Consider the following 15,433-nt stretch of genomic DNA (forward strand, 5'->3'; position numbering starts at 1 on the left):
ATCGAAAACTCTGAGGAGCACAGTTCTACTCTGACACATGTGGGGTCACTATGAGTTGGAACCAACTTAGTGGCAAGTGGTTATAGACGAAAAGCTGGGACACTATAAACTGGTGGGAATAGTAATAAAAGCATCCAAATCTGTCTAACTTCAGGAGGGATAATGACCAGGAGCAGCCCAAAGCTGTTTCCTGTAAGGTGAAGGTCAGACATACCTCTACTCTCCAACATTTTAATCAATTCTGACGTCAGCCATCCCTCCCGCGGCATCTCTACTTCCCTTCTGAGTTTGATATCTGTTGCAGTGGCCCCACAGAACTCGCAGATCATACTTAAATGATTTATTAAGGAACAGGGTACAACTCAGGATCAGGAAGCATGTAGGCAAAATCTCCCTTCTTCAGTGCAGGACAGCTTTCTCAGCTCCTCTTGACTATGCAGGCCTCCTCTCGGTCTGTTGCCACCAGCTCTGCTGCTGGGCCCCTTCTGGGCCTGTCACCATCTTCAGTGTTACAGCCCTTGACCTGTGTTACAGCTCTTTTAGGAGGTTCCTTGCCTCCTTTCTCTTCCTTTTGTTTGTCCCTATTGCTTCTCTGCCTGCTTCTTTCTCTCTTCAAAACCTCTGTGGGGCTGGCTGCTTAAATATACAAACTCCTTGTCAATTTTAAGGCATGGTAATCCTACCGGGGCCACAGATTGACCAATCTCTTCTTGGTGGACCACAGATACTTCATTTGCATAGCAGGATACAACTCACCATTTGCATAGTCCATTGACCAATCTCTGAAAGGTACATTCCAATCACAGGGCAGGGTGCAGCCCAGAACCAGATAAAAATTATCAAACCAAGTTGTTTACAGCTTACCCCGGAATGTCAATCAACCTGGGCAAAAGTAATAAACCCTCTAGGGTAGAAGACTAGGGCAAAGGTAACTCCTCAGGGCTTTGGGGAAAAATCTGTCAAGATGTTCTTCCAAAGAACCAAGGCTAAAGCCTACATAAAGGAGTTCATTTCACCATAGACATAGAGAAAGTAAGTCATTTGCCCAAAGTCACACCTCATGAGTGGTCAACTCCATGTAAGCTAACTCCAGAACCTGTATTCTAACCATCACACTGTACTGCTGCTCTAAATAAAAATACTCACATTCAATGGGATCATTTTATATACCCTATGTTTAACGGAAAAGTGTTAACTTTAAATACACTTCAATGTTTGGAGGAAAGAAAACCAGAATAAACTCAGCCTGCTGTTTATAGTTGTGCAGGTGAGCACTGCCCAACCCTAAGGGGCCCCATCCACATTACACTCCTGTGACAGGCACCTCCCAGAGCTGTGCAGTACACAACACACACAGTCATGTGCTGTGGCCCTGAGGAACCTGAAGAATTGATGAACTTCGGGTAAATGTTTCTTTACCACGAGGGATATTATTTCCTAAATGATCCCTCTAGGGTTAGAAAAACAGATTATAGAAAAAAAAAAAGAGTGGAGGGGAGGGAAGAAGACATTACATAAACCATTATGAGATTGGCAAATTTATTTTTTAACCATATGCTTCAAACTTGACAGACCGAATTACTCACTTTGCTATAAGCAATATCATAATTAGCATTATTGCCCACCCTCCCACACCTCCTCCCTCTATCTGCTGGTTTTGTTAATCATATTACTTTTACATTGTCAGGATTTATAATATTTGCAGCCTATTTGGGATAATAATTCCCACAGTTGCTTAGTCTTAATTCTATGTATTAATTAGATAGATTCTGTCGTGATACAAGAACCACCAGACCTTGTATCATGGCCTCACTAGTATTCACATTGGTTAATTTCTTAATTGGCCCCAAAATTATCACTGGGTGCATATAATTTTGTGAGGTTTCTCAAGCATTTCTGTGAGATGGGCTCCAAGAATTTGGAATTGCTGGGTAACAGAGTAAAACCTAAAAACCCAGTGCTGTCGAGTCGATTCCGACTCATAGCAACCCTGTAGGAGATAGTGGAACTGCCCCATAGAGTTTCCAGGGAGCACCTAGCGGATTTGAACTGCCGACCCTTTGGTTAGCAGCCATAGCACTTAAACCACTATGCCACCAGGATTTCCAACAGAATATAAGCATTTTAAAAATTGATAGGCATTATCAAATTGACCTCTAAAAAGAACTCGCCAACAGTATATGAGAGTGTCTGTATTCTTATGCCTTTACCAACCCTGGATATTATTAATTTTTTAGAATTTTTACTTATTTGAAGGATTAAAAAGAATGTCCCCACCTGAAAACTCCAGTCAGAAATCATGAATATTAATAATCTCTTGTAGATTTTTCGACATTTTGCTGAAATACAGGTATACGATGTATGTATACACATGCATAGAGCCCCTTTTTATAACATAAAAGAGCTCACAGTATATACACTGTTCTTTATCTTGCTTTTTCCTTCATTTACGATCTTACAAAAAAATTCCGCATTGGCACATACCTATCTAATTTTTGAGAGCTGTGCAATATTCCATTATATGTATGCCCCAATATTTATTTAAAGTCCAATTAATGGACTTTTAGGATATCGCCAGACTTTTATTTCCAACAGTGCTACAGCTAACATCTTATATCTATATCTTTGCATACATAATATGTGTGTTGATTATATTCCTGGAAAGGAAATTTCTGGGTGAAAAGATATGTGCAATTAACATTTCAATCGATATTTATTGCTAAGATTCCCTCCAAAGAGATTGTTCCAGTTTGCAGCCCCACCAGTAATGTACGAGGTTTCCTGTTTCCCTACAGCCTCTCCAAAACAATGTGCTGTCAGGCTTGTAGAATGTCACCAGTCTAGAAAGTGGAAAAGGATATTGCAATATAATTTTAATGTCCATTTGTCTTATTATGGATAAGAATTGACAAACTTTTCAGTACATCTCAGAAGCATTTGTCTTTTTTTTGTGAACTCTCTTTTATGTCTTTTGCCCATTTTTCTATTGGGCCTTTGGCAGCTGCTATTTCTTTTTGATTTACAAAACATTTATATACTAAATAAAACCAGAAATTTATTTTCTCTTGAGATTGTGAGTTACATAAAACTGCATCTTCAAGATTTACAAAGTAATCTATAGAATATCAGATTTTTTTCCCTTTTCAGTAAATGTGGCCCTTGGCTTTGAGATGATTTTAAGACGTATTTTTAAGCTTGTATTTTGATCTCTTTGACTTCACGTGTTCTTGCCGGCTCTGCGTTTGTACATAGATTTGGTACCATTTCCCATGTGTGCGTGATCTTTCTCCTTAAGGTGTTGTAAGCTGTGTTGGTGTGAAATATGCCTGTGTTGTAGATGTGAAACTTCTCAGCAGCTTGGGTTATAATGTACGTATATTTTGCCGAGATGTTTCTTGTATGTCCTTGGATCACAGTCATAAATATATTCAATTTTAACTCTCTGTTAAGAAACTTTGCAAAGGACAAAAGGATGAATTTTGATTTAAAGCTATTACTACTTTTTCCTTCTTTGTTCAGAAGCCAGGATGCATGATTATAACTCACTTAAAAGATGCTTAAAATAGTTACCTTGCCTTTTAAGATTCTTCACCCTACCCAGGATGAGAGAATTCAAGGGGGGGTTGGTAACTGCTTTTTCCCCCTCTTTTGGAAACCCTTGGTGGTGTAGTGGTTAAGCGCTACAGCTCCAAACCAAAAGGCCGGCAGTTTGAATCCACCAGGTGCTCCTTGAAAACCATATGGGGCAGTCCTACTCTGTCCTATAGGGTCACTATAAGTCAAAATTGACTCATCAGCAATGGGTTTCATTTTTTTTTTTTTAGAGTATGCTGTGAGGGTATGAAGACAAAAGCAAACTTCTGTATATAAGGACAAAATTATTTGTTTTACATAAATTTTGTTACATATTTTTTGCAAATGGCTTTTTATGTAACAAGAACACAGTTGCCAAGGTATTTGTTGTACTTTTGAATTTTCTGATTAAATTATAGACTGCAAATTATGGCTTTTATGAAACGAGAGACTTTGTCAGATTTTAACAATAATACCAAAAACCAAACCCGTTGCTGTCGAGTCAATTCTGACTCATAGCGACCCTACAGGACAGAGTAGAACTGCCCCATACAGCTTCCAGGGAGCATTAGCAATAACAGTGGCATAAATTAGACACCTCCCCAAAGCTTTCAAGAAAAAAAAATTTTTTTCATAGTAAAATTCAAGTGAACAGATACTTGGAAGAAACCTTCCCCTTCAGGGAGCCAAGCCAACTATATTTTAGTACCAACATGCATTATTTTCACTGTGAATCCATTTTTTGCTGCATGTTCAGATGTCCCTCTTTGCTTTTTTGTAACATTAACTGCAGTGATGTTCTTCTTGGAATTCCTGAAAATATAATTAAAGCAGATTTTTAAACAAACAAAAAAATTCCACTCTAAAATAGAGGGGAAAGCAGCTACCAATCACCCTTTCGTCATCTGTTGTGCTAATATGAGTTCCCATTTGTAGTTTGTCTTTCTTTAAAGTTTATTTGGTCATGAAGAATTTTCTTACTTTTATATAAACAAATTTATCAATATTTTATGTTGTGAGTTTTATGTCCTGCTCAGAAAGACCTTCTTTCCAAGACTGAATAAAACAGATATTTCATGTTTTCTTCAGTTATTCTCACAGTTCTATGATTTTATACTTAAACATCAGATCCATCTACTACTTATTTTGGCGTTAGGTAGGTATCCAGCTTCTTCTTTGTTCCAGTTGTTAGCCTATTGAACATTGAATAATCCATCTTTTCCCCACTGCTTAGAAATACTGCTCTCAAGAAAACCACAGAATTTACAATTGGAAAGTGCTTCAGGAGGCATGGTTTCTTACTGTTGGTTTGCAGATTGGTGCTTTGGCTGGTCACATCAGGATCTCAGGAGGATCTCAGCAAAAACACAGGTCTCTACCCAGGAGCTTCAGATTCGGAAGGTCTCAGGTGGGAGTCAAGTAACTATTTCTTTTCTCCAACTGCTTATTTAAAAATTTTTCTATCTGGCATAAATGTTTCATGAATAATTAAGCAAACAACTGTATACCCTTCACTTAATTTTACCCATTATTAACATTTTCCGTATTTGTTTACCCCACCGCTCTGTACACACATTCTTAAATCTTTGAGAATTGACTACAAACATAATTTCACTTTACCCATAAATATTTCCGTGTTTTTATTCTAAGAACAAGTATATTCTCTTATGTAACCACGATATAATTATCACACCCAGGAGATTTAATGTTGACACAATACTATCATCTAACTAACAGTCCACATTCACACTTCCCCGTATGTTCCAATAATATCCTTTAAGGCTGTTTTTAAAATCCAGGATCCAATCACGAGTCCATAATACTTTTTGTTTTCATGTCCCTTTCATCTTCTCTAGTTTAGAACACTTTCTAACTTTTTCTGTTTGTATGTGTGCCTTTAATTACCTTGATATTTTTGTGGTTTTGCAGAATGTCCCTCAATCTGGGTTTGTTTTATCATGAGTGATTGAGGTTAAACTTGTTTGGCAGGGACACTATGTAGGTAATGTGTCCTTAGGGCATCCCACTAGGAGACACATGATCTCAGCTTATCTCTTATCGGTTATGTTAACTGTAAACACTTATTTAATGTGGTATCCACCAGATTTCTGTTGTCGTTGATGTTGTAAGTTGACCTTACATGTAACAGAATGAAATGTTGTCCTGTTCTGTGCCATCTTCATGATTGTTGGTATGTTTGCATCCCTTGTTGTGACTTGTGTCAATCTATCTCATGGAGGGTTTCCCTCATTTTCATTGACCCTCTACTTTACCAATCATGATGTCTTTTTCTAGTGATTGGTCTTTCCTGATGACATGTCTAAAATAAATGAGCCAAAGCTTCACCATCCTCTCTTCTAGGGAGCATTCTGGTTGTATTTCTAGGCGTCTGTAATTTTTCAAAGTTACCCATGTGATTCTATGTATAGCCAGGTTTGGGAGTCACTGATTGAGTCAAATCTACTACTCAAAGATTGGGAATCCCTTCTATGAGGTATCTTTGAAGGCTAGGCATTTGTAAGGAACTTCATTAGTCCTGATGAAAGAGGACTCATTTCCAACTAGCCTCCATCTAGTTTAGTTCATTAAAAATATATATTTGTTTTCACTAAGCTAAAATTTACCCCTTTGTAACTTTCTTTCCTTGGTTCTGTCCTTTGTGACACAACATGAGCCCTTTCCCTCTTCTATATAATATCTTTTCAAATAGTCATCAGCCTAAACATAGACTGTCCCCCTCTGTTCCTTGCCTCCCAACCATGGTATGAGCAGTGTAGAGTCAAGTCGAAGCTTTACTTCTTACAAAATGGATTCTAACCTTTCCTAAAAACAGAACAGTCAAGTACTTCCTTGGATCTTTCTTTCTATCTTTCTCTTTTCTGAGAAAAGTAAAATTAAACATCCTAATATCAAAACAATCCATTCCTTTCAGACAAGGTACCATATCTGTGGTACCTACCTAGGGTTCCCCTTCTCACTTTGTTCTGAGTCTGCACTCAGGTTCTGTGCCTGCATGGTATCGTGCAGCTGGCTGCTTGAAAGCAGGGTGTGTGTGATGATTTACAGCAAGCAAGCCATAGAGAATGTTCAGATCTTTTATTTTGTCTCTTTTAGGCTTCAGGGCAGACAAAGGAAAACTTAATCATTTGGTAACAGCTTGGCATTTCTTGATAGGCTCATAAAATTCATAGGCAAAAACTTCTCCTGGGGATACCATAGCAACAAATCCATTTCTCCCAGAGAGGTAGGCTATGGCAAGCCAATTAGCTGCCCTCACAGCTCAGCATGCACTTGGCTGCCAGTCTGCAGGCTCTAAGTGAAGCGCTCCTCTGCTCCAGGCAACTCCAGATTTAAGCCCAAAGAGCTCTTCCGTATCATTTGGATTCCAGGCTGATCAGATGGCCCATGGCCCAATCCCATTTCAAGGACATCACTGAGCAGGTGGAGGGCCTCAAGAGTGATGCTCAGATTTGGGGACCTCTTTTTTTTTTTTTTTTTAGAGAGGTTATGGCAGCCTGGATTCACCAGTACTTCCTGGAGGAGTTTGATGTCCTTTCATGGAGTAAACAGAGGCAAAAATAATCAAAACAGAGCCAGCAAAGAAAGGGAGTCCAGAATGAGGTGAAGAGGTAAGGATCAGAGGAGTTGAGGCTTTCCATAGGAGCCAATATCCCAGCTCTTCAGCTGCACAGGAGGCCCCTGCACCCATCACCTGCAGTACAGGGCCAGGTTAGGGAAACTGCTCACAGGGCCTGGCCCCAACCTCCCACCTCATCCTCTACGGCCTGAGGGTCCTGCTCTCCAATTCCCCCAAAGGCAAAGGAGTCCCTCAGGTCTTGAATAAAGAGATAGATGCTTTCTCTAAGGGGAAAGAACTACTTAAAAACTTCAAGGACTCAGGGGGATTAGAGGGGGTGGCCACCAGCCACCCCAGAGATGAGGAGGAAGGCGTAGGCTTTTAGCACTCTTTGGGCTCAACTTGATCCTTCCAGTGCCCAGAGTGCAGGACCAGAGTCCACTTTGAGTGTGAGGTCAGACCTAGGATGGAAAGCCCAGGCATAAGTTAGGGAGAAGGGATCCAAGTTCTTGAGAATAAGGTCTTCCTCCTCAACCCAACCCCACCATCCTCCTTCCCACCACTATCCTAGGCTGAGGCCATGCCTGGATGAGTTGGAAATTTAAGGCTGTTTACGATGGCTTTTTATGAGGGGAAGGAGGGGCCACTGAGCCAGAAAAGAATCAAAGAGATGGTGCCCTGGGCACCAGAAGTATATTTTCCACTGGTCTGTTGAAAATGATAAAAGCTCTCCTTCTTCATTCGCTACACTTGTAGATCTGTCTGCCCTGCAAGATAGTATTTTCCTACTTGTGTCGAGCCTCCCACGTATCACTCCCATCCAGGCAACCATCACCCACTCATCTGGAGGAGACTATTTTTGTGTCCGATTCTCTTTTTGGAAACTGCTGTGCTTCAATGTCTGCAGTGCAGATGGAAACAACAACAACAAATCCAGTCCTCTACTTCCATGATGAGGGTGGTGAATCCAAAGCAGAGAGATATGCAGCTAACAAGCATTCTGTGGTGAGGGAATAGGAGAGGGACAAAGGGCGATAGGGCTGAAGATGATGGCCAAGATACATGTCCTCTCCTCAGTATTCGATCTGGTACTAATCATGTTCCTATACACCCAATCCTGTGGACAAGTAAATAAAATAAATGAAACAGAAGTACAATGGAGTAAGTAAACAGAAATTAAAAATACACACAATAAGCAAATAGGCTGCCTCCTTTTCTCTTTGATGAGCTGTAAATTTGTCTTTGCAGCTCAGTTATAATCAGTGCAATCTCCACAGAAGCCATGTATATTTTTAAAGGAAGAGAATTGACACTATGAGAAATCAAGTAGTCTGGAATTTCCTGAAATAAAAAATAACAACAGAAAATATTAACCCCTTTGCTATTAAGGAAATTGAAAGAAATTGAAAGGAAAACATTATACATTGAAGAGGGAAGTACAGAGCCCCTTTGTGTGCTGGGAAACATGCAGTGCTGTCCCTGAATGCTGTCCTGTTACCTCTCACTGAAGACAAGTACAATATGTGTTTTTCTGAGTAACTGGAAATAGGTATGTCATTTCTCACCTTTCAAAATAATCAAAATTAAAAGAATTTCTTTAGGACAGAGGCAGGCAGCTAACACAAAAAAGAAATACACGTATTTTTTGACAATATGATTTATTTGAAAATATACTGATTTCTGAGACACTTAAGGAATGTTAACCTCAGATTTGCCACTTGAGGATTGGATTCTTTGGGTGCCTAGGCTTTTTCTAGGTCAATGGTCCTCAAACCATCCCCCAGGGCTTTTAGGAATCCAAATTCTTGGGTCTCACACCATACCTACAGAATCAGAAACTCTTGGGGTAGGGCTAGCCATCTCGCTTTAGCAAGCTCTCAGGGTGATTCTGTGCACACCAACAGTGACAACCACTGCTGGAAGAGCAGCAAGGTAAATGTTAAGAAGGCATATTAACTCTTCAAGCCCCTGGAAGGATCATTTAGTGCAGTGCAGAAGTAATGCACTAAATGACTCATCGGTGTTGTTTGCTGAGTGGTAGGGGTTATAGAGTCATAACATCTCACATACCCTCTTGTGAAAGTATCTCAGCTGAATAGCTATTGTTGGGAAACATGCGTGAACAATTCCCTTTTAATCCAGACTTGGCCAAGAGGTTAACGTTCCCAAAGGATTTTAAATCTGGTTGCCAGCTTGCCCCCATTTAACATGGAGCCACCTTATTCGTTATGCACACCTCAGCCCTGATTTGACTGGCTTGGCTGTGAACACTGGCTTCTAAGCGTTATAAGCTGCAGAGTACTTGTTGTCTCCACTGGCCTCAGGAGAACTAACTGAATCCACTGCTTGGCAAGCCCCCACTTCGGCATTTTTATTTGTTCAACTAGTTGGTTTGTGCATAAACTGGAATCTGTAGGAGAAATTTGTGCTTACTACTAAAAATTCTTTTCTCCCTTGATCTCTGGGAGAAGTAAGAAATCTTTGTTCTGCAAGAAAATTATCATATTGTACAAAGAGATTAGAAACTCTCCTTAGAAAATAGTTATACTTCCTAAAACAATCATTTGAATGCTGACTATTGAGTGAAAGCAGAAAAACAAAAGTCACGTGTCAGTTTCAAGGACAAATGAAGCCAGCTCTGATCAGGTTGAGGATGAGCTGCTGGAGGGTCCAAGTAAGAATTTTCCCCTGTTCCGTACAACCTCCACCTTGGAGAAAAATCAACTTGAATCAATCTTTAGTTTGAAAGACGTTGCTGACTACGTAAATCCAATCTTGTTCAGGCCATATCTACTTACCAACTTGGAGTCGTAGGGCTGAATTTCTAAAAGCAGAAGCTGGTTTCATAATAAATAACATTTCACAAGACAGGGTGGAAAGAGTGTTGATATTACTATCTGACAGTATAAGCTTCAAATCTCAGCTTAACACTTACATATGTTTGAACTAGGGCAGATATCTTATTTTCTGAGCCTCCATCTCCTCATTTGTGAAGTGAGAATAACACCTAATTTGCAAAGGTGGTGTGAGATTACATACACACACACCACACACACATATACCACGCACACACATACACACACACACACCATTCTGCTGCAATGCGTATTTTTGTAAACATAAATTAGCTCACATGAGATTGATAGAGGAATAATGACAGTGTAACATGGAAGTCCACCACCCATCTGTCAGTTTGTGGACTGTGGTGGCTTATATGCTGCTGTGATCCTGGAAGCTGTGTCTCCCGTATTTCAAATATCTGCAGGGTCATCCTTGATGGAAAAGTTTCAATGGTGCTTCCAGACTAAGGCTAAGAAGAAGGAAGATCTAAATGACCTTTCCTGGATCTGTCAAAGCAAGGTTCTTATAAAATATACAGAGTCTTAATACCTATTGTCATTCTCCCTTCACATAAAGTCTTCACTGGCTCCCTTGCTTCCTATTATTATTATTGTTTCTATTTTTGTTATCAGCATTACCATTTGTATGAGCTAGTTCTTTATCAGTTTCAAAAACTAAACTCAAACTGGCATAAACCAGGAAGTGAATTTATTGGCTCTGGAAGTTGAAAGCCCAGAGGTTAGGTTGGATTTAGTACTAAAACTATGTCATCAGAACACAACTTTTCTCTGTCTCTTTATTTTGCTGCCAACTCTTTTCACTCCATTTGATTCCCCCAGAAGCTCCAGGCTGTCCTTTTTTGGTGACAAGACTGCCAGGGCAGCTGTAGCATTATATTTTCTCAAGTTTGAGTCCATCTCAAAAGAGAGGGGTCTTTCTCAGTAGCTTCTGAAAAAGTTCTGAGATTTATTCTGATTGGACCAATTTAGCTCGTGTGCATCCCTGAACCAATCATTGTGGGCAGAGGAATATGCAACACACTCATTGGCTTAGAACTGAGTCATATGCTCTTGTCCTTAGATCCAGGGGAAGGAACCCTACTGAGGGAGGGGCGAACCTGCAGTGAGAATCTGGATCAGTTGTTGGAGAAGGGGAAATGGATTTTGGGGCAGCAAACAACAACTATTAACGTTGCTGTTATTACCATCATAATTTTTTTTAAGTTACCGTTATAGACATGATTCCATTTACTCCCTAGCGCCAGGCACATAGTAGTTACACAATACATGTTGAAGGGCTGGCTTTTTACTAATGATAAACATTAGTTCCATCCTCTCAACTGGCAGTCACTTGAAGCATAAATAATATATCAGATTTTAAAGCCGTTCTTCTTCAGACCTTTACTACTAGATTGCTTTGACTTTTTTTTTTTTTTTTTTTGCTACATAGGCAGCATTTGCACATGTTATAAAGTGAAGTACAGTTTATATTGCTATATAAATGGATGGTTTTAAGCCTCTCCCAAGGTGGGTGAATCTGACACACTTCATGCTCAGCCAAATTGGAATGATTCCAAAATGCATTTTCAGATGCTGCAAGTGCACTTCCATTCTGGTGCCTCACCGTCTAAGCAGAAAGTCTTTCCACCCCTAAACTGGGAGGGAGAGGGACGGAGGGGCAGAGGCAAGAAGGGACATAGGAAGAAACTGTCAAGTCACCTCCAGCAGTGCAGAGGTGTATATTCTTTCTTTTACCTCTTTCCATTCCTATTGCTTAATTTTGTCCCCTTTTAATGAAGGAAGCTCATCACTATCCATGGCCATGACTCTTGGTAGCATACAGGACACAGAAAATTATGTGAGTGGCTATTTCTCAATTCTCCCAAGGGTGGTACCAAGGATGGTATGTGACTTGTATCTTCTTGAATGCACAGAGACAAGTTAATTCATAACTAGTGCAATTGTAGATGCATACCAGTTGCTGTTGTGTCAACTCCAACTCATGGTGGCCCTATGATGTCAGAGAAGAACTGAACCCCATATGGTTTTCAATGGCTGATTTTCTGGAATTAGATCACCAGACTTTTCTTCTGAGATCCCTCTGGGTGAACTAGAACCACCAATCTTTCCATTAGCAGCCCAGCACTGCACCACCCAGGGACTCCCTCGTAGATACTTAGAGTAAATCATTACATACAATGAATACCTTAGGGCGTTAGGAAAGAATTCTCTTGCAGAATCCCATTTGAGAAAGACTGACCTAGATCATTATGTGTCATGCTGTTTGATTTGAGTACTGTTATGGATTGAATTGTGTCCTCCGAAAATATGTGTTACCTTGGCTAGGCTATGATTCCCAGTATTGTATGATTGTCCACCTTTTTGTCATCTGATGTGATTTTCCTATGTGTTGTAAATCCTACCTCTATGATGTTACAAGAGCAGGTTGTACTTTGAGTCAATCTCTTTTGAGATATAAAAGAGAGAAGTGAGTAGAGAGACCGGGGGACCTCATTACCATCAAGCAAAAACAGCCAGGAGCTTGTGTCTTTTGGACCTGGGATTCCTACACTGAGAAGCTCCTAGACCACAGAAGACTGATGACAAGCATCTTTCCCCAGAGCTGACAGAGGAAGAAAGCCTTCCCCTGGATCTGGCACCCTGAATTCAAACTTCTAGCCTCCCAGACTGCGAGAGAATAAATTTCTCTTTGTTAAAGCCACCTACTTGTGGTATTTCTGTTATAGCAGCACTAAAGAACTAAGACAAGTACCTTATTGCCTGTTGAAGAAAAAGTTAATTATTCCTGTAGCCATGAACAGAGAATTTGCTAAATATATATAAAATTAAGTTCTGCCAAATATATATGTCTAATATGTATCATATATAATACATATGTTCAATGTCCAATATATAATATAGGTTCAATGTATATACATGTGCATATATAAAAATTATATAAATATGTATATACTATACTGTGATAGTTAAGATTGTGTGTCAACTTGGCTGGGTCGTGATTCTCAGTGTTTTGGCAGTTGTTTAATGACGTGATCTCCCCCATGATGGAATCTGCTGAGTGGTACTAGTGGGGATGGGGCCTGTGGCAGCTCACCGCCCCCTCAGCCTTCATCTCTCCACCTTCCACTGCCTACTTCCTTTCTGCTTACCTTGCAAAAGTTGTAGGCTTTTTCTGGATCCAGCAGATGTCTCTTGTCTGCCCTCTGGTTCTTGGGACTTGAGCTTACCTGTCCATCTGGGGATTTGCCCATCTTCATGGCCTGTGAGCAAGAGTCCTGCTCCCCGATCTGCCTATCTTGGGTTCACCAGCCCCTGCAGCTAAGTGACGCAGGAGAAACCTTGTGGTCTTGCCTGCCGACCTTGGGGATTCCTCAACCTCACAACCTGTCAGTGGGATCCCTGCTCTCCAACCTGCTCATCTTGGGTTCACCAGCTTCTGCGGCTCCATGAATTGGGAAAGGACTCTATCCTAACCCAAGGACTTGGGACGTTCCAACCTCTGCAATCGCATGAGCTGTTTCCTTAACATAAATCTCTCTCTATATGTTTATAAGCATTACTTACTGGTTTTGCTTCTCTAGAGAACCCAGCCTAAGACACATACAGTAAAACCTGAGAAAGCCACCAAAACAAGTGATAGAAAAGTGATAAGACTGCACTCTCTCAAAGGCGAAAAACTAGCAAGACCTGGAAAACAAGGCAGTCCCACCGAGTTCCAGCTCTCATAGATTTCATAGTATATTTTAACTTCAGGCAAAACAAGCAATACAGTCTCCTGAGTGTGAAGGAGAGAGAAGTTTTCCTCAATACTCATGAACTCTTCCTCAAAAATGATGGAAATTGCAGCTGAGGAGCATCATAGCAGCCTAGTGTGAGATGATGATGGCCCTGCCCCCATCATAGGACAGTTAATCTTCACAGAGAAGGGCAGGTATTTCACCCGCTTGGAAAGCATCTTGTAATGTTCTCTGCCTTTGTGGCTGTGGTGGGTTCTCCACACTTCAGGGAGGAGTGTCAATGTGAATCTCAAAGAGAAGGACCTTACACACCACCTAGCCCAAGATGGCAGCCGTTGTAGATGAGAAGAGGCTCCATCATTCTGCAAGTAATTGCTTTGTCACTGCTACTATCTTACCCTTTAGCCATGAAATATTCCTTCTATGTGTCTGTCTTCAGTACCTTGGAATGAGTGCTGTGGAAAAGTGTATAAAACCAAGGAGTCTTCTGGAAAAGTCACAGAAGGTGCAAAGCCACTGGGCAGAAACAGACAGGATATTTCCTGCACTTGACAATGCCCTGTAGGCGACAGAAAACCTGGAGACTACTCAAAAGAGCTGCTATGAGGCCAGAGTCAGACACAGGTAGGTGGGTGAGAAGGATCTTCTTCTCTCTTTTGTAAAGCTGGAGGAATAACCGTTCCTCTTCCCTATGCACAGTTCAGAGCTGAGTTGGACAACCTGAGTTTACATAATGCGTTTTGTGTGGATGCCTCAAAACATTTTCTTGGAGAGAATTTCTGAAAAGATGGGTCAGAGAGAAGGGAGGAAAAGTCAAAGCTTATTATCTACAGCCTCAACGTGATTTTATAACATACTGAGAAAAAGTGGTCTATCATGTCAGTTAATATTTGTGTGCAGATTTTCCTCCTTTCTCCACTGACAAAATGCTTTCCAGAGGTAACTTAGCAAAATACAGCATTCAAAGGACTTAATAAATCAGCACTAGAGAAAGAGTATGACTCACCAGAGGCAGTTTGATTGGCTAGCTGTTTTTTAAAGCTGATTTTTCATTATAAAGAAGATAGAAAGTTGGGAATTAAGTGGGAACAAAACAAACTGACAAGGATAGGGGAGTACAACTGCTAAATCTGACAAACAATGACTCATCTGGTTTCACCACAGCCCATCTCTGCTGAAACTGCCTGCAGACTTTGCCACATGTTCACATCTGTGAACAGCAAATAGGTTTAGAAAACTTCTTAAATGGTTTTTTTTTTTTTAGATTCACTTTATTCTTGTTCCCAGTCCATAAGCTCTGACCTAAGGGTTGTGTCTTAGATATTCAGTGCTGTTATAGCAGAAATACTACAAGTGGGCTGTTTTAACAAATTTATTTTCTCACAGTTTAGGAGGCTAGAAGTCCAAATTCAGTCCATCTCTACTTCCTAGCTTGCTTGTTTAATCTCTTTTATATCTTAAAAAAGATTAAGTCAATATACACCCTACACTATCTTGCCTCATTAGCATAACAAAGATAACTCATTCCCAAATAGGATTATAAACACAGGCATAGAGGTTAGGATTTACAACACATATTTTGGTGGACACAATTCAATCCATAACGGGTTGAATTTATAAAAGCTGTTCATATTTCCATAATATACTCAAAATATTTAAATACATAAATACATACATAAAATACT

The 15,433-nt window shown here is 40.2% G+C and overlaps 1 pseudogene; it reads right to left on the bottom strand.

The window, feature by feature from the left end:
* LOC126067022 (GTP:AMP phosphotransferase AK3, mitochondrial-like) overlaps positions 1–13,268 on the bottom strand; it is a 40,056-nt pseudogene extending 26,788 nt beyond the window's left edge.
* Between the last annotated feature and the right edge of the window lie 2,165 nt (positions 13,269–15,433).

This window comes from Elephas maximus, chromosome 2 (assembly GCF_024166365.1).
Source record: "Elephas maximus indicus isolate mEleMax1 chromosome 2, mEleMax1 primary haplotype, whole genome shotgun sequence".
In the NCBI taxonomy this organism is placed as follows: Eukaryota; Metazoa; Chordata; class Mammalia; order Proboscidea; family Elephantidae; genus Elephas; species Elephas maximus.